Here is a 19,949-nt window from a genome sequence, read left to right as displayed (position 1 = left end):
ATATTTTAAATTTATTAACTACTTCTTTTTAAACCTCATTAAAAGTTTTTGGTGGTCTAAAATATTATCAATAGTAATGATCATAACGTATTAATCTAAATTTCAAATCTGAGGCAATTCTATTAGTTCTTTTAGTTTTAAAATCAACAAAATCGTGAGTCAGAAAGTTATAATCTGAATACTTTTTCTAGTAATTTTTTGTTTAATGTTTTTTATCTGCTATCTGCTATATAATAAACATTCATTTTGTTAGTACTGATATTAACTTAATTATTTTTATAAGCTTAATTAACTTATCTTTAATACATTTAGAATAGGTTTAAAAATTTTTGTTTTGCAAATTCCATGAAATTCTTTTAAGGATTTTTTTTTCATTTTATTACATCTATTATAATATTATGCTTATTATTTCCAGTAACACTTATTATTACTGTTTACATAATTTAGAATACATTTTAAATTTTTTGTTTTGCAAATTTACAGAGCCCTCTTAAGGATTTATTCTCTAGTCCAGTATCCTCATTGCTAAAACGTTCTGAACTATTTTCAATAAGATTCATTAAATCTTTTTTGTTAAGTTTAGAATACTTTAAAAAAGATTTGTTTCACACATTTGCCAAAGTTCATTTAAAGCTTTATTCTGCAGTTCAGTATGCTTAATGTTATTACTATCCTTGTTATTAATGTTATTCTTAGTATTTTCAATAACATTTATTAATTTATATCTACTAATTATAGGATATCACTAATTACAGGATATCACTAGTAATAGGATATCACTATTCATTATTAATGGTATTCTTATTATTTTCAATAACAGTTATTAATTTATATCTACTAATTATAGTATGTTTCTTTAGATATTTCTCATAGTTTTATAGCTTTTTATCTCTGGCCATCCTTATTTTAATTATTAACAATTTGCTTATTTGTTTACAAGAATTTCATAAATATTTTAAGCTGGTAATTTTTTGTTTTGTATTTATTAAGAAAAATTTTTATTTAGATACCTTAAAAATAAAAGTTTTGTTCAAATTTAAATAAACATAATTATATACGAGTAATGTATAAGAAGTAATGTAATAAATTTCTCTTTAGAATTTTTTTATTTCAATTTTTATTCCTCAACCTTTAATTTTTTCAATTCCTTAATTTTCGTTTTCGTGTTTCCTAGTTCTAAATTTTTTAAATTTACCTTCTTAGTTCAAAACCTTTAATTTTAATCCAGTTTTAAGACTAAGAACTTCTTAGGATTGTTAACATTTCTCTATATCAGGAAAAATCTAAGTATTTGCTTTTTGCTTTTTGCTTTGCCAGAACTCTCAGATGATAACTACTGTCTGAGATACTGTTCTCCACCTATTACATAATGTTAACCATGTCTAGCTAATTTCAGTTAAGATTTAACACATATATCTTGTAGCACCATCACATTCAGAGGGTGCCACAGCAAGATGTTTGTTATACCTGTTACCTGACAGTTGAGGATACATCACTTTATTAACAATGGAACCACAGAGATACAACTAAACCTGTTCTTTTTAACAATACTTTTTCATCACAGAGTTCCATATCATGCACCACTAAACAATTAGTTAAGAACAATGGAATGCTTCTATGAACGTTGAAATTATCAGGCTACAGAGACTGATTCCAGCGTTTAAACAAGTGCATGTCAGGCCAAGATAAAAGGGACAAAACCTCACACTGAAATAAACCAAATGTCATGCAGAGCCAGTTGCCACTTTCTGCCTTTGTGACAGATATCAGTAGGCTCTCCTGTGTCATATTATGATTATGATAATTAACCCACATATCTTACAAGACAGCAGAGTCGTGGTGACATATGTCATGGAGATTGTGTAGGAGAATTGGTGCAGTTTGGTTTGCATAACACTTAGACCACGACCTGCCTAAATTGAATCCTCCTTTTTTGCTATTAAAGTTGTTTTTGTGCATTTTCATTTCTATGGGCTCTCTATATCACTAGTGTAGTAAAAATTAGACTCTGATAAAACAATTGTATCAAAGAGGTGATTTTCTGTTTTCTTTCTGTAGACGGTCAATGGTTCTTTTAACTGCAGCGCTGGTAGGTTAAGTGGCTGTTAACGTGCAGAGTCTAAGGTTTGGTTCCACAAAATGCTTCAGGCAAAAAGCGGAATATTCAGCAACGATCAACGGCATGGGGAAGCAGAGGCCTATGGAAATGATTGAATTACAGGTACATAATGGGAATTCACAGCATATATGGCCTGTAATTTTTTTAAAAGAGTTTGATAACTTCTTCACTGGGGATGTTTTCAGACTAGTTCTCATTCGGATCTCCTAGAGAGGACTGTCAGAGGTGAGGTGACCACGAGAAACGCGGTTGCGAAACTGCTAACTATGGAAGGAGATGTAAAGCCTGAATCTGGTCATATTGGGGACGACTGAAATGGAAAGAAGTTGTGGATTTCTGGTCAGATGCCTCAGAAAACGGTATAATGACATTCGTCAACAGTGGGAAGGTAGAGCAGAGAATGAGTTAATGTAAACAGTTTAGTGGCAGAGTTGTTCTCATCAGGATCTACAGCAGCAGTAGTTCATATATACGTAACGACGTCACAAGCAGAAGAATAAGTGATACACAAACTAAATTGGGATACTGAATAGGTGTTTCAGTATTTAAAGTGATATGATATTCTAATACTCATGGTAGAAAGAGGAGGTAGAGCTTTGAGAGATATCGACATGGTAGGAGAATGAGAGGAGAAAGACATTGAGTTCTCAAACACGTTCCGCTAGTAATAGCGAAAACACTTTTCAAAGATCACAAAAGAAGGAAATGGATTTTCCACACAGACACACAGGAAGATTACAGCTGGATTACATCAAGGTCAGACAGAGAGTCCAAAAGCAGATAATGTGTAGTGAGCTGTACTCAGGAATTCATACACACTCAGATCACAACTTAATAATGGGGAAGATTATGTTGATACTTGAGAGAATGGTCTGTAAGGATCAGTGTAGAAAGACGTGGGATATCAAAGTAATGAGGATTAATAATATGTGTCTGAAGTTCTCTCAGGCTGTAGATACTGTGACAATGAATAGCATAGTAGGTCGTTCAGTTAAAGAGGACTGTACAGCTCCAAAAGAAGCTGGACTGGTAATGGCAAAGAAACCTTGATCAACAGAATAAATACTACAGTTGACAATTTGAAAGAGTGTGCTCAGAAACATTCATAGACAAGAACGCATCACGTAAGTAATTTGTGATTCAAATCAATAAGAAGTGCAGAAAAACTAAGGCGAAATCGATTCTGCAGCAATGTGAATATTCGGTGAAATTAATAGCAACGACATTAACGTACAGAGCGCAATGAGAATTTCCTTGTTAAATGCAGTTGAGAGAGCAGATAGGTACATTGAAGGCCTTTACGAGCGGTAGGAACTGTCTGATGTAGTAGAAGGAGAAACTAGTGTCGTTGTGTAAGTCATGAGGAATCCAGTATTAGAGTCAAGAGTTTAAAAGGGCTCTGGAAAACTTGCGATCAAATGAGACGGAAGGGACGTATAACATTCCTTCCGACTTTCTATAATCATTGCGGAAGTGACAACCAACCTGTAGTGAAGTAGAAGTGGATAGTTCCTGTGAATTATTATGGGTGGAGGTTACACTAAACAACCGAACTAGGTTAATAATTGGCTCCTTTTACCGACCTCCCGACTCAGCAGCATTAGTGGCAGAACAACTGAGAGAAAATTTGGAATACATTTCACATAAATTTTCTCAGCATGTTATAGTCTTAGGTGGAGATTTCAATTTACCAGATATAGACTGGGACACTCAGATGTTTAGGACGGGTGGTAGGGACAGAGCATCGAGTGACATTATACTGAGTGCACTATCCGAAAATTTCCTCGAGCAATTAAACAGAGAACCGACTCGTGGAGATAACATCTTGGACCTACTGATAACAAACAGACCCGAACTTTTCGAATCTGTATGTACAGAACAGGGAATCAGTGATCATAAGGCCGTTGCAGCATCCCTGAATATGGAAGTTAATAGGAATATAAAAAAAGGGAGGAAGGTTTATCTGTTTAGCAAGAGTAACAGAAGGCACATTTCAGACTACCTAACAGATCAAAACGAAAATTTCTGTTCCGACACTGACAATGTTGAGTGTTTATGGAAAAAGTTCAAGGCAATCGTAAAATGCGTTTTAGACAGGTACGTGCCGAGTAAAACTGGGAGGGACGGGAAAAACCCACCGTGGTACAACAACAATGTTAGGAAACTACTGCGAAAGCAAAGAGAGCTTCACTCAAAGTTTAAACGCAGCCAAAACCTCTCAGACAAACTGAAGCTAAACGATGTCAAAGTTAGCGTAAGGAGGGCTATGCGTGAAGCGTTCATTGAATTCGAAAGTAAAATTCTATGTACCGACTTGACAGAAAATCCTAGGAAGTTCTGGTCTTACGTTAAATCAGTAAGTGGCTCGAAACAGCATATCCAGATACTACGGGATGATGATGGCATTGAAACAGAGGATGACACGCGTAAAGCTGAAATACTAAACACCTTTTTCCAAAGCTGTTTCACAGAGGAAGACCGCACTGCAGTTCCTTCTCTAAATCCTCGCACAAACGAAAAAATGGCTGACATCGAAATAAGTGTCCAAGGAATAGAAAAGCAACTGGAATCACTCAATAGAGGAAAGTCCACTGGACCTGACGGGATACCAATTCGATTCTACACAGAGTACGCGAAAGAACTTGCCCCCCTTCTAACAGCCGTGTACCGCAAGTCTCTAGAGGAACGGAGGGTTCCAAATGATTGGAAAAGAGCACAGATAGTCCCAGTATTCAAGAAGGGTCGTCGAGCAGATGCGCAAAACTATAGACCTATATCTCTTACGTCGATCTCTTGTAGAATTTTAGAACATTTTTTTTGCTCGCGTATCATGTCATTTCTGGAAACCCAGAATCTACTATGTAGGAATCAACATGGATTCCGGAAACAGCGATCGTGTGAGACCCAACTCGCCTTATTTGTTCATGAGACCCAGAAAATATTAGATACAGGCTCCCAGGTAGATGCTATTTTTCTTGACTTCCGGAAGGCGTTCGATACAGTTCCGCACTGTCGCCTGATAAACAAAGTAAGAGCCTACGGAATATCAGACCAGCTGTGTGGCTGGATTGAAGAGTTTTTAGCAAACAGAACACAGCATGTTGTTATCAATGGAGAGACGTCTACAGACGTTAAAGTAACCTCTGGCGTGCCACAGGGGAGTGTTATGGGACCATTGCTTTTCACAATATATATAAATGACTTAGTAGATAGTGTCGGAAGTTCCATGCGGCTTTTCGCGGATGATGCTGTAGTATACAGAGAAGTTGCTGCATTAGAAAATTGTAGCGAAATACAGGAATATCTGCAGCGGATAGGCACTTGGTGCAGAGAGTGGCAACTGACCCTTAACATAGACAAATGTAATGTATTGCGAATACATAGAAAGAAGGATCCTTTATTGTATGATTATATGATAGCGGAACAAACACTGGTAGCAGTTACTTCTGTAAAATATCTGGGAGTATGCGTACGGAACGATTTGAAGTGGAATGATCATATAAAACTAATTGTTGGTAAGGCGGGTACCAGGTTGAGATTCATTGGGAGAGTGCTTAGAAAATGTAGTCCATCAACAAAGGAGGTGGCTTACAAAACACTCGTTCGACCTATACTTGAGTATTGCTCATCAGTGTGGGATCCGTACCAGGTCGGGTTGACGGAGGAGATAGAGAAGATCCAAAGAAGAGCGGCGCGTTTCGTCACTGGGTTATTTGGTAACCGTGATAGCGTTACGGAGATGTTTAATAAACTCAAGTGGCAGACTCTGCAAGAGAGGCGCTCTGCATCGCGGAGTAGCTTGCTCGCCAGGTTTCGAGAGGGTGCGTTTCTGGATGAGGTATCGAATATATTGCTTCCCCCTACTTATACTTCCCGAGGAGATCACGAATGTAAAATTAGAGAGATTAGAGCGCGCACGGAGGCTTTCAGACAGTCGTTCTTCCCGCGAACCATACGCGACTGGAACAGGAAAGGGAGGTAATGACAGTGGCACGTAAAGTGCCCTCCGCCACACACCGTTGGGTGGCTTGCGGAGTATCAATGTAGATGTAGATGTAGATGTAGAACGTTTAAGCTGGTGTGTAGAATCTATGAGACTGTACACCTACCATTAGACTCTCGGGAACATGTCATCTACACAGTCCCGAAGACAGCGAGAGCAGGTAAGTGCGGAAACAATCAGCTTAATAGAACATGCATCCAACTTGCTAGCAAGAATAACATAAAGAAAAATTAAAAAGAAAATTGAGGATCTGGTGAATGGTGATTATTTTGCCTCTCGGGAAGTAAGGGCAACAGAGAAGCAGTTATGTCGCCGCGCTTGAAACGGAGTAAGGATTTACCGAAAAACCGAAACATGTTCCTACGAATTATCGTCTGGCAAAAACGTTTCGCCATGTAAAATGGCGCAAGATTCTCAAATTTCTCAAAAAATTAGAGTAAGCTATGAGGAAAGACATGTAACTTAAAATATGGATAAGATCCTAGAGTCAGAATAGGATTGGAAAACCAAGACCAAAGTGCTCGGAGTAAAAATGGTGTAACATAGAGATGTAGCCTTTCGAGGCTACTGTTCTTTCTCTGTATCGAAGAACAAACGTCGGAAATAAAAGGAATGTTCAGCATTGGTTTTAAAGGTCGGAGTAAGCGAATGTCAAGATTACAGTTCGCTGACGAACCTGCTATACTCAGTGAAAGTGAAGTATACTTTCATGACGTGTTGAATGGAATGAACAGTATAATGAGTAATGAATAGGGACCGACAGTAAACCTAAGAAAGACGAAACTAATGGGAATCGGAAGAATGAAATTAGCAGAAAATATAGTTTCAAAATTAGAGATCACGAAGTAGACGAAGTTAAGCTGGCCCTAGGACGCAAATAACACATGACGGAAGAAATAAGGACATAAAAAGCAGAGCAGTATAGGCAAAGAGGGTGTTCCTGGTCAAGAGAAATCTAATATCTCGACCTTAGATGTACCTTACATATACGCTAATTTGTGAAAGAAGTTTCTGGGAATGTGAAGTACCTCATGGACTGTGGGAAAACCGTAAAATAAGAGAATCAATCAGTTGAGTTTTGTTGATAATCAGATAAGAAATGAAGCAAACCGCAGAATCGGCGAAGTAAAGGACATGTGGGAAACTCTGACAAGAATCAGTGTGGCAGCACACGTTTTACGACATCAGGGAATAACTTCCACGTTGCTAGTTGGAGCTGTAGTGGTAAAAACTACGGAGTTAGATAAAAACAGGAGTAAATCCAACAAATGAGGACGTACACTCACACGCTATTCTGTGATGAAGAAGTTGGCACAAGAAGCATTGGTCGCTAATAGCATCAAACTAATCAGAAGAATGATGAAAAATGTATAGGATGAAGAAGAAATTCCGCTCTTGGAGGTCGGCATGCATTTCTCAGATTCAAGGAAGAAGTTTATCTAGCGAAATCGGATCGGTTGCATTTTAGCAATATGTGTTTGAAAACGAGGAGCTGGAAACAGTTACATTGTGTAGCGCATCGGAACAGAGGAATGTGTATTATCCCGCACGAACGCACCAGCCGTCTTAACTAACTGAATATACTGCTGGATCATCAAACCCACAAGTAGCGTAGAGCTATTGCTCGAATCCACGTCGGGTTACTGTTTACCTACATCTCGTGGTTAATAAGAAGGACGTCGTTTTGTCATATGAAAATAGCCTGTCACGTGACAGCGGGATTCATTAACCTGCATGTATTTGCTACTAGCCCGCAGTGCACAGCCATAAGTGGTCAGGTCAAGTTCATATAGGGCGACCTCCCGATGGAGTACACAAATGATGAATACCTCGAAATGCTTTTGGTAATGGGCGCATCCGATAACCAAGCTGCTGCTGCTTGTGCGTATGCTGCACAGTACCCTCAAAGGCACCGTCCCCGTAAGAATGTATTTCGTCAACGGGAGCAACGCCTTATTCCACAAGTGATGGACAGAGATCGTCCAGTGACTAGATGTACTACACAGAGGACGCGATTCTTGAGCCCATTCACGAATTACCGCGTCGAAGCACCATTGACACAGCAAACATTATGCCTCGTCTCACTTTTTCTTTAATGATGATGGTACCTGTTGGAATCGAACCCGGGTCGGCAACATACCAGACCATGCTTTTTCCCCCCGCTTCATTTTGTTCGTCATTGTTCTCGTCATTTGATTTTAGGGGACGTTATATGACACCCCTTCAACTTCATCGTCGAATTTACGCTCAGTAATTTTATTACTGAATGCAACCAGCCAGTCGCTTGGTTGAACGCACTGAGCTACCGTGCCAGCTGCTAAGCTAATTGGTGTGTGTGTGTGTGTGTGTGTGTGTGTGTGTGTGTGTGTGTGTGTGCGTGGCTCTTTCATGACGTTAGTCGTCTTTCGCTTCTCTACTTCCTGCTGTTTTGCCATCTATAGCACCAAGAGTAGCGCGCTTTTTCTGCTATAGATTCCCGTAGTCTTTCATTTCTGCTATGTTCCAGAAATGCAAGAAATTCTTCGCCAAAAATCCACTTCAAGTGACATCAACTTGTTTTTCTGGTTAGCAACCATATTTCAGCGTCATACGTGGTGATACTCTCCACGACTGGCTTGCACGTCAACACTTTTTTTTTCTTTGTAGCTAACGACTCCACAGCAAGCAGCTATGTCGTTCAAGGGCTATTTTTCTTTGACCAATTTTATTTTTGATGACTTGTGGGCTTCTTCCTTTAGTTACAAAAGTGACACCCAATTTTTAAAACTACAGATACTTTTACAGGATTCTACTACGAAAACTTCTCGTTCATTCTCATCCACTACCTTGTATTCTGTCTTTTTTGTCAGGTCTCATTTGAGAATACTTTGTGCAGTTTCATCAACTGGTAACTGTAGATTTTGACTCCTGCTATCAGTACCTGGTCACCGCAGAGGAGTAAATATACCTCTTATCCGACAACCTACTGCACGACAATTTGTCTTCCAGTTTTGCAAAAATTCTTCTATGTATACTTTAAAGTCGGTGATAATGAACACACTTTTCTTAGACCAAAATTTACGGAGAATTTCAGGAATATTTTGATATTTCGTTGCTTCTTCATCATCTAGTTCTAAGGTGTCGCACAGACTGCCTCTATCGCATCTCATTTCATTCCGTATCTACTATTTTACTATGCGGCATGAATGCATGTTATTGAACGTGTCAGCAGGCTTCCAACAGTTATCATAATGTACGAAACAGGAAAGCATTTATTTAAGAGTATTCGTTACTATTAAGTAGGGAATGCGGTTAGCATGGGAAGGGACGATCGTATAGGAACTCGTGATTTGCAGCCGCACAGTGCACTTTGGTATTGCAATGGCGAAAGCTGAACATTTTTTCCGGACTGCGGATTTACTGTTTCTCATTAGCAGCTACCTTAACCGCTTCGTCCATCCGGACACGGTCACGGACCAACTCAATTTTCCAACTTATCGCACGCTGCACTGCACGGTTCTTCGTCCCCCACTCACAAGTTGTTTGTTCCAACAAGAGTTCGGGCGATATTAGTGCATCGGCACTGAAATAAACGTGAAGAATTTGTCGCGCTCCTACAGTAATGCATATGAATTTGAAAGACTCTGTTCTGTCGTACATGTCCAACAGAACAGTCAATACTAAAATACGTTCTCAAGACTGTTCAGTAGTCCCTGGATGTACAGGTGAAAGCGTAGATTATTCTCGTTTACCGACCATTTTTCTGTTTACATTGTTTATCTAATGTAGTTACTTGCGTTCGTTCAAATGGCTCTGAGCACTATGGGACTTAACTTCTGAGGTCATCAGTCCCCTAGAACTTGGAACTACTTAAACCTAACTAACCTAAGGACATCACACACATCAATGCCCGAGGCAGGATTCGAACCTGCGACCGGAGCGATCGCGCGGTTCCAGACTGTAGCGCCTAGAACCGCTCGGCCATTCCGGCTGGCGCTTGCGTTCGTAGTTCCTCGTGTGTATATCGTCATTTATAGATGCTTTACGTACTGGTTTACTTGAATTACATCGTTGCCTTAAGGTCTGTTTACTTCTTCCTTTACTCTAATCTGAAGTAGTACATACATTCGTACAATCTTCCTGCGAAACATGGAAACTGAGATTGACAGGAAAAAAATTGCACTAACGTTAAATACGTGAAGCTCAAGACAGCACATTATTGGCGTCCTAGGATAGCTTTCATTGGCGCATAGTGTAATACATCGAGTGAAATCAGTTAAATGCACTCTTCTCGAAAGGACAACCGCTGTGGCCGGTGGGCCAACATGACATGTCTTTGAGTCTTACCTATCATCTCGGTCGGAAGAGTCAGTTGCCAGAAAAAACATGCTGTACTTTCACTCATTCCCTCGAGACGCTGTCAACGACCACATTGAAAGTACAATAAAAGTGAACGACGAGGTCGTTACATTACGTCACGATGGAGGCAATAGTACAATAATTGTGATGTTAGGAGGAAAACTAGACCTCCGTAATAGATCAATATGCTTGACAGAGAATGTAAAACCAAAGCAAAAAAAATTATACTGGATTACTGATGATTCTGAACGACTTTAACGGGTGATGAAGATGCGATATTAACTGATCAAATATTTGGGTGAGGTAGGATAGTACTGTGCGACGAAAGTGCGGACACGTTGGCCACGCTATAGCACTAACCGGGGCACACAGTTCCTGCCTGAGGTGGTCTACACGCTGCGAGTCGACTCGTTTCAGGGCCAAGTTACGGTTATTAAACAGATGGCACTACTATGAAAACATAATCTCACTGAAAAATACGCAAAATACGGTAATGAAAATTGTTTTTAAAATTGTGAACTTTACTTTGAAGTATGTTATTAAGAGCCCCCTGTATCTTGAAAAGTTCGTAACGCCTATTTCAATATATGCTTGTGAAATCCAAAGGTAACTGTGTCGCCGTGCGCAGTACAATGTAAATGATCAAGGTTGTGGAGCAAACGCTATAAGCGATTGTAACAAAATGAATTAGATCCTTTAATGGTAGCCATAATAAAATTACTACGAAGTATGAAGTTGGCGAGAATCTGTAATCGCTGAAGAAGTGGTGTAGAAAGATGACGCAAATGTTAAATATTAGAGACGCATTACGATTTCCTCCTTATCTAACGAGCTAAGCAATTCAAATCAAAAGGTATGTCAAGCTCAGAAAAGATTTTTTCTTTTTTTTGCTTTATTTCAACTCCGTCCAGATACAGCTCAATGAAAACAAGATCCAATTGCATCATATGGTTATAACAACTTTATCATCCATATATTCTTGATCTCTCATCTAGTGATCTTCACTCTTTCCTGCTCTTTTGGTAGCAAATTGAATCTGATAAATTTGAAATCAGGTCGCCCAACGCAGGACACTAGAATTATGTAAATTAATAAGTTCATACAGGATATCAGAACATGCCAGTCGGGTTGCACTGAAAACAAATTGTTTAAATGATTAATACATGAAATATTCATGTCTATTATTATTCTCATTCACATACTGACAATAAAAATATAATCTTGGCGCTAATTTGAATGGACCTAGACGCGACTCAGTAATTGGGCAAGTAGATGGAGTGTTAGTTACTTCATCTCAGCGCTTGCAGGGATGGGCGGATAATCGGATATAGCGTCTTGAGCGTGGTTGCGAGATGACACACGGAAGCTTCCATCTTCTGTGTTCTGAGGCTTTGAGGCGAAGGCATGGGCTGTTTAACTCTGCTCTCCATCCTCGCTCCCGGCCTAATCCCTTCATGTAGGGCACGGCTTGGCACCTAACGCGTGTTATTGTCACACCGCTCGGCGTGGTCGGCAGTGTTTATGTCGTAGAGGCTACACGACAGTAATATTTGGAAGCTATTTGGTTATTTATTTATCGTGTCAAAAGTACAGAAATATCAGTGTTGACATAATTTTACACAAAAAAGTCCAAAAATTGGACACTTCAAGTTCATTGGCTGTAGCTGTCATATGACATTGCATGGTGCAGGTGGTTGGTGATGAGGAACACTGAAGGAAAAGGCTGTTAGTCTGCTCAGCACCACACTGCCTAAGAACTGAGTCCACAGAGAAACCCCAAGTCCGCAGATTGGTCTTGCATCTCGTTGTGTTTGATCATATCCTTGCAGCATTTGGATTCTCGATGAGAGCCCCAGTAGTAGTCAAGAAGATCTATCTTGACTTCAGTCTAGGATGTGCGGGCTGACGACCGTATAGTGGAAAGGCTTCCTTCGTTGTGGCCTGACTTTTGTCATATCTCGCAGTTACCTCAATCTGATTTCAGAAGGAGCCATGCCAGCGAGGCAATGGAGTTTGTCCACAGGAGTAGGTCTTAAGCAACCAGTGATAATCCGGAAAGACTCATTTAGAGCCACGTCTACGTTCCTGGCATGACTGGACTTGTACCATTCCGAACATGCATATTCAGCAGTGGAATAGCATAGAGCAAGCGCGCTTGAGCGCACAGTGCATGGATTAGCACCCCATGATGTACCCGTCAATTTTATCGCTATGGTATTTCTGGCTGCCTCTTTCTGTTTGGTGTTTAGGCAATGCTTTTTATATGTTAGCGCGCGATCCAGAGTTACTCCAAGATATTTGGGAGTAGGATTATGTTCGAGTACGATGCCTCCCCAGGATATATTTAAGGATCTATTTTCCTGTTTATTCTTCAGGTGGAATGCGCAGGTCTGAGTCTTGGCAGGATTAGGTTTCTAGTAATCTCCAAGATAGTAAGCAGTGAATTCATCCAATGATTTTCATAGCGTATCTCCTACAGTCTCAAAACAATCAGCCCGAGTAGTGATAGCGCAGTCATCAGCATAAATAAAGCTTCGAGTTCCTTCAGGGGTAGGTTGATCGTTGGTATAGATGTTGAATAATAGCGGCGCAAGCACGCTGCCTTATGGTAGCCAATTTTTTGTAGTCGGCCCCCTTGAGTGTACCCCCAAACATGGCTGTGACTGTTGAAATCACCTATCACAATAGAAGCTTTCCCTTTAATAAAATTTTCACGTGGGGTGAAAGAAAAATCTGTTGCTGGAGGTTTATAGACTGTTGTGACTGTACAGTTACTTAACCCAACAGTCAAAATTTCAATATTCTTATCGTCTGACAAAACACTACAGACTTCAAGGTCAGGTCTAATAAACATGGCGCTTCGATACTGTGCATGTAGTCTTTCAGCAACCAATTTCATTCCAGGAACAGAAGGAGGTCTCTGCTGAGTATCCCTATGTATTTTTTGAATACACAAGACATCACAGTGCTTAGTGTGGCACATGTCTTGCAAGTTTAGGACCAGTGTTGTCTGTAATATCCGTGAATATCGAAAGAATATCTCCATTACAAAGCTGAGGTCAGACAAGAAAATACAGTCGGATTCTTAAAAATTCTAACAATGGACAGAAGCTAACTCTACTCGTTATAGAATGGAAAATGTAAATGTCACATTTTGAGGACAGGAATAGGATTGAATGCAGTGATCTGATTCGAAAGTCAGAAAATTGAGTCGACAATAGGTTAATTCTTCCAGATGACAAACGCACTATTTCTCTCTTTACATCCGATGGTATCCTCTGATTCTCTCTGATGCAACAGCTGCTGTCATTTGACAGTTTTGTTAACATAAGAAAAATGAAACACCTACAGCCGTCCTTATGACGTCATTTATTGCTTGGCTATCTTCAGGCCTTAGCAGATGCTGAGCGGGCTAACACCATCAGTATACATGATGCATCAGTGGCCAACATCTATAATAGATTTTCACAGACTAGCTGTAACCGCATTATCGCCTCTCCTACCATCAACCATAAATGACACCATAACGACGGCTGTCCGTATTGTCCGTATTTCCTTTTCTTACATAAATGAACTGCCAAAGTCCCTTAGACCTCCAACCATGAGGATGGACACACAAAAAGGTTTTCTTAATGGTCCGCCTCTCTGTCCTCCAGGCTGCTGAGTTTTCTATTGGCTCATTTGTTAGCTGTGGGTTCATTCTGCAGTGTCACCCTGTGGCAAAACGACGCTGTGCAAACATATCTCACAGACTTCACGCAGGAAGACAAAATTTCTGGTCTTCCGGCAGCTGGTGTGACACATAGGAATTCTCGCATAATTTTCACACCGACCACTGTATTTGTGGAACTTAATCGTGTTGGCTGCTGACTGCGCAGCGAATTCCACGTCGTATTTATTCGAGGACGTGTCTAGGATTTACTTCGAATGTATTTCTGCATTCCCGAGACCAAACAACATAACCCCTTGTTTGTAATAGGTATGCTTGCTCTTTACTCTAGTATCTTTCCAATTCGGCTATATCCCTCTGCTGTTAGACTCCAAACGGGGAAACTATTTCAGAGAAGCAAATATTTCGTTAATCTGTACCTGTCCAGCTTTGAGAAATTCTGACCTGCACATGTGGCCTATGTGGAGCGTAGTGGCGAAGTATTTAGAGAAAAAACCTTTGAGACGGTGGGGATAATGACAAAGGCTATGATGTCAAAACAATCACTGACACAGCACATTTTTATGAGAATGGAATACGGAGAATTGTTTTTGGTTATGGTATGTCCGTCGTTCGTGTTCTCCCGGAAGCGTTCTCTCTACCCCAGCACGGAATCCCGGGTTCGATTCACGGCGGTGTCAGGAATTTTCACCTGCCCTGAGATAACTAGATGTTGTGTCGTCTTCATCGTCATAATTCATCCCCAATCTGTCAAATGGTTTTTGGTTAAGGTATGTCCGTCGTTCTTGGTCTCGCGGAAGCGTTCTCGCTACCCTAGCACGGAATCCTGGGTTCGATTCACGGCGGGGTCAGGAATTTTCACATGTCCTGAGATGACTGGATGTTGTTGTGTCGTCTTCATCGTGATAATCCATCCCCAAGCTGTCCGACGAGGGCAATGGTAAACCATTTCCACTAGGACCTTGCCTAGTACGGAGGTGCGGGTCTCGCGCATCGTTCCCCTGCGCTCTGTCAAGAAGCATGGGACTTCATTTCGATTTCCAAGTGGTTTATATTGATAGAAAATGTGCTGAAAATTGTATTAAGATACATTCTTATAAGTAATAGCGATTTTTTAAAAAAATACGCACAGGCAATATGACGCTGGCTTTTATTTAATAAAACACCTTTTGTCAATGAAGCATACGAGAAAATAACACGCCTTTGTAACACAGTCGTTCTAATCTACGAAAGATTAACTGATGAGGCCATTAAATTGCAAAATAATGGCTAAATTTGACAGAAAAAAATAAGAACAAACAGTGCGATTGAAAAATCTTGTAGTTGTTAATTCATTGTAGCTCACAGACCAACAGGGCTCTGAGGGTTTGTGTGTTCAGTGGTAAACTAAATTTACCTTTAGTTCCTTCACTAATTTCAGGAACAGATAGAGAATTTGAGCATTGTTATTTCTCATTAAATGTTGCTTTCTCGTAACTAATTGAATATATTTGTTTCACCAGTTCCCCTGGTGAAATGATTATGTCTGACATCAGATGTGGACTGTTGTACGACTCATGTCTTCGTTGGACATTGAGTAATGATCGCAGCTATTTATACACTCACATCGAATGTTTTGAAACCCAGCTTTCTTACGTAAGCGCATTAATGTGGTCGCCGAAGATGACCTGATATCAGAGATACAGAATTCATATGACCACATGGACTATTTGGAAACACTGATATCTTATCTAATTAATTTAGATTTCAGTTCTCAGAGTGATGATAAATTTCGTAAAATGAAACAATTTTTATAATATTACAGTCGTATAATGTGAACAAATAGTGTACAACTTGTGTGACAAACTTTGGTGTGATTTAAGCACACGCACGAAAATTATCTCAATAAATTATACAAAAAAAGAATATATAATAGAAAAACGGAGCAACACACTACGAAAATAACCACAACCTGACATTAAATGAAAATTTTCTAAAATGAAATATCTTTTTTAAAACATTGCATTTAATGTGAAGATAAAGTATACTACTTGTTTTACAGATTTCAATACCAAGTGATACCTCAATAAATTAGATCAAAAAAGGAATTAATGATCGTAAAACTGTGCCACTCGTCCCGAAACTGACACGAACTAACAATGTCCTGACAACGAATGAAGAGACCGATAACAACTGGAACGAAATAAAATCCTACTAAAAACTTTCGAAGCGCCACGTGCTCTTTTAATGTTCGAGTTGCTTATTTCTATTTCGTGACTCCGGGGAATCCTGCTGTCATCAACCTTCCGCGAGGGCTCCACCCCGGCCATTTAGTCACAACAAGAAACGAAACCGGAAGGTGCTGCTAAGGGGAAGAACAAAAGGCGTGCTGTCATTACTAGAGAACATGGGACGTCCAGTTTCTTTCTCCTTTTCCTATCAGCCTTCGACGCGCGGCCTCGCCGGAGGTTCGCGGAATTCCAGAGGACGCCTAACGTCGTCTGCGGTAACGAGCGACGGAAATAAAAACTGGAAGCCGGCGACGGCCGTGGCGACGCGTGAGCGGCCTGCAGCAGCCGCGGCGGAGCCGAGCCGAGTGGCGACGCGTCTGCACCGCTCTCCGCCCAATGAGTCCGCTCTCCGAGCGAGAGAGAGGAAAAAAAAAATCACTGCTGTCAATATAGCGCCCCGCATTTCACTTTCCCACTAACAACGAGACTGCTGTCGTCCGTTCGATTTCTAAAGTCGTACAATCCCAAAAGGGACTAAATCTTTTTCTAAACGTACGCTTCCACACTAGAACACTAAAGGTTGGAAAACGTTACATTGTTGTTAAACAATCTTAATATTTACTATTTCACATTTAATTCATAATTTCTACGTTACGCGCTAGATATTTACAATTATTAGATCGTCAAATGTATATTACATACCAAATTAAGTACCAAATACGCTGTTTTACACCCTAATGCCACCGTAAATTTTACTAGAGTTTAGTAATCTATGGTTACATATGTTGTCTCACCAACTGTTTCCCGTAATAGTCCGTGTAGGCTTATGGTATAGTTCCAGGTACCTGCTTTGTTTCGTGCACTTTAGGTCGATTGCTTGTACGAGACTATTCGTTTATGGGGGGACGCTGATGAAATTGACCAAAAATGTAAATTTTTTATTTATTAGTACAAACCATGGACAATAATTACCCCAAGTTTCAATGTTGAAATCGCATCCGAAGTGCCTGAAAATTAATCAAAAGTGTGACGCGGTCTCCCTGCCACGCTCACGTTTTCAAACAGCATTTCAATACCAGCTCAGCGAAAGGCTTCCAGATTGTATCCTGGATTTTGTCAAGTCAGTCATATGAAAATGTGGTGCCTTCTGAAGAAGTGACATAGGGGAAAAAAGTTAGGTTGAACTTAAAATTGCGTTTCCTGAAAAGTTTGTTTTTTAAAGTTTATGTATCTTTTCCCCAGACTCTATGAATGCTAGAATTACGAAATTTTGTAAACGTACTTCTGTAAATCTAATAAACGTTGTCTCAAGAGCAAATTTTAAATTCTGACTGCAAGCTGAGATATGAGGCAAAGTGGTTGGAATTTTGCACGAATTTAAAACTGTACTCATGGAGCTATAATTAAAATATTATGAAAATTCTCCTATTTGACCTATTCCAAAAACCTCATGAGAGAAACTTACAACATATAAAGAGACGAAACAGAGAAAATTATGTAGAAATCTCTTAAGTACTTTCTGAGAAAAAGGAACATACATTAATTTTTGAAAATGAAACCTCAAATTTCATTCAAAAATAGTTGAATGTATATAATCAAATGATTTTATACATAAATGTGTTGCTTTCATGTAAAGCGTGGTACAAAATTTCATTGCCATATCTCCAAAACTGCGGATTTGGTGCATTCTTGAAATAGTGCGTGTTTTTCATCAACGTCCCCCCTTAAGATCAAATCGGTTGCGAAATGGAAACCACACTGACAATTAAAAAAACAGCTACCTACACCAAGATGAAGGGTACCATGAGCAAAAGACCGAATAACCAAGGAAAGGATAACGTTCTACGAGACGGGGAGCGGAATGTCAGAGATTTTAAAGCTGTAGGGAAGCTAGAAAATCTGAAAGGGGCATGCCAAGGTTCAATCTAGATATAGTGTGGGCCAGTGAAGTGAAATCAAAAGAAGACAATTATTTCTGGTCAGATGAGTATAGGGTAATGTCAATAGGAGAGGAGTATGGCATTACCCGGAATGGAATCGTTTTCATAGGACAGGCGGCGAGATACTGTGAACAGTTCAGTGAGAGACTTGTTCCTATCAACATCCACAGCAAACCAACACCGACAACAATATTTCCTGCATATGTGCCGACGTCGCAAGGAGAAGATGAAGAGACCGAGAAAGAGTATGAGGATATTGCAAAGTGTGACGAATCTGTGTGTGTCCGTTCCATGGAAATGGATGTCCAAGTCTGGTTGACACACGTCGGCGTCCGTCGATCGTGACAACTCCGATCTGTAAGTGCTAAAACAAACTCCTGCCTTTATTTGGATAGTTTCAGATACCATATCCATTTAACAGAGATCTGCGTATCGATGGACGTCGACCTGTGTCAACCAGACTTGAATATCCATTTCCAGCGAGCCGACACACACTCGCCACATTAGTTGGCGCCCATGTCGGCCATGTAGCATCTTACTGGTCATAAGAAACGTCACCGCTTCGTGGCCGCAATAAACTATAATTCGTTTCCCATACACGAAATATCGAAACTTTTTAAGCGCCCAAATAATTGCAAGCACTTCAAACTAAGTTGTGCTGTACGATCTCTCGCAGCCGGATAAGGTTTTGCTAGCAAATGCGATGATTTTTATCGTTTCCACATCACTCTCATCTTCCATTTGGAACAGTGTACCACCTAAGTCTGTTTCAGCTGCATCCGTCGCTACATATAAGTCTTTATCCATTTGGGGATGATGTAATAACGGAGTATTTATCAAGGCATTTCGAATATCATCGAAAGCTTTACTACACACTTCCGTTCATTGCCACGGAATACACCCCCATTAAAATATATCCTTGCGCCGTAGTCACACAAAAAATCCATCCCCCAAATACACAGCATCGACATCCGAAATACTACTAAGAAGGTTCATTCAATGTCTACCCCTTGTAGTTCTACCGTCGCCCGTATCTGTTTAATAATGCGTTGTGCCTTTGCGCTAAACGATCCTGACACCGTGCAGCCCGTTTTCGGTAAGGTGAGTATCTTTCTTTGCTTACTAACCATGTTTAGACAACTCATTGTCATTACGCTAACTGTCGCTCCTGTTTCTAGCAGCACGTTCATCGGTACGTCATTGATTTTTGCCTCTACAGTTGCTTGTAAAATGTATCCACTCTCGTTTGCTTCCTGTCTCGGCTCTAACATAAGATCCTCAGGAATATCGCTCTCCTTATTGTAGTCCAATATATTTATTAGCTCGCGACGTGTGCCTCCCCCCTCAACACCAGTGACCCGAGGAAGGCCTAAGATGACTGGCACTGGATTGACCGCCTTTCCTTTCGGTTCCTCGGCTGCTCGTGGACCTCAACTACATGAATTTCGTTCCCCGGTTTTGGATACGAATTATCTGTAACTCAACCTCTTTCATCTGATAAAAATAGGGGTCTATTGGACCTGGAAGATGCACTTGGATAGTTTGAATTTCCCCAACTTACATTATGCATCGGACAATTTCCCAATTCGATTGATTCTGTTGATTCGAAGGAAAGTACTTGTTACTACAACTGTTATCACAGTATTGAGGGTTCAATGGTTTCTGCCCC

The sequence above is a fragment of the Schistocerca americana genome, chromosome 2 (genome assembly GCF_021461395.2).
Source record: "Schistocerca americana isolate TAMUIC-IGC-003095 chromosome 2, iqSchAmer2.1, whole genome shotgun sequence".
In the NCBI taxonomy this organism is placed as follows: Eukaryota; Metazoa; Arthropoda; class Insecta; order Orthoptera; family Acrididae; genus Schistocerca; species Schistocerca americana.
Note: the sequence above shows the minus strand (reverse complement) of the source record.